Genomic DNA, 1,103 nt, shown 5'->3' with positions numbered 1-1,103 from the left:
CATCACCCTGCCTCCGCTGTGGGACTCAGGGAGCACATGGGCCTGGCCTGGCAAGGAGAGCAGCTCGGGCTGGAGGAGAAGACACTGGGACGGGAAGAATGCAGACCCCTGGGGCTTGGCCCCCCAGAGCTGAGCTCACCATCCACTTGGACAGCCATCAGTGGTGCTGGGGCCCTGGGGGTCCAAATTCTGAATCAAGAGCTTTATTGTCATGCGAGATGGGGGTGGAGTCTAGACTTGGACAGGCACCGAGGATGGCTCAAGGGGACACCTGGGGTATCACACAGCCCCAGGACTCATGAATTTCCTGCGTGTGGGGCCCAGGCACATCTCCAGGTCTCATGTCTGTACACGAGCTCACAGCCAAGGTGCTTGGCCAAGTCCTGGAGGAAAACCACCAAATGAGGGGAGTCTAGAGACTGGCTGTGATCAGGAGTGGACCAGAATTGGAGCTGTTATCGCTTTCTTGAGTGAATATTATAAGTCCCTTTTAGCTTTTGTCTCTAAGGAGCATAAACAGCATCCTCGGATTTAACTTGCCTCAGCAGGCGTTGGTTTTCTCTGTCTGTGTGCTGCTCTGCCTCTGGTGTGGTACCCAGGGAGTAAGCATACTTTCTGTGACTGCCCAGATCACATGTCCCATGGTGGGGGCCAGTGCAGCCACAATTGACCACAGCTGATAGGACCAGAGGCGGACCCCCAGGCCAAGCTGGACCAAGCAGATCCACTTTCCCAGGCATCTGACAGGGGCTGTGAAACTACAGTGAACCTCTGCCTGGGGGAGTACCTGAGTGAGATGCTCTGTGAGAGATGAGGCAGAGCGGGGGAGAGCTGCACGGAGAAAGATGGAGTGCATGACCAGAGAGAAGTGGAGAGGAGGGAGGACCCCATAGCCTCTGGCCCTTGGTGCCCATCCCACTAGGGTCCCAGGACTAGGGTCCCAGGACAAGGGTCCCTGCCATCCTAAGCTCCATGTCATATCTCATATCCCTCTCATCACTTTTTAACTTAAACTGATTCCAGTGGTCCCCATTACTTGCAACTAAGACCCTCAACTAAGATATTCTCTTTTCCTCTCTCCAACCCCACCCCCAACCTGCCTC

The sequence above is a fragment of the Vicugna pacos genome, chromosome 11 (genome assembly GCF_048564905.1).
Source record: "Vicugna pacos chromosome 11, VicPac4, whole genome shotgun sequence".
Classification (NCBI taxonomy): domain Eukaryota; kingdom Metazoa; phylum Chordata; class Mammalia; order Artiodactyla; family Camelidae; genus Vicugna; species Vicugna pacos.
Note: the sequence above shows the minus strand (reverse complement) of the source record.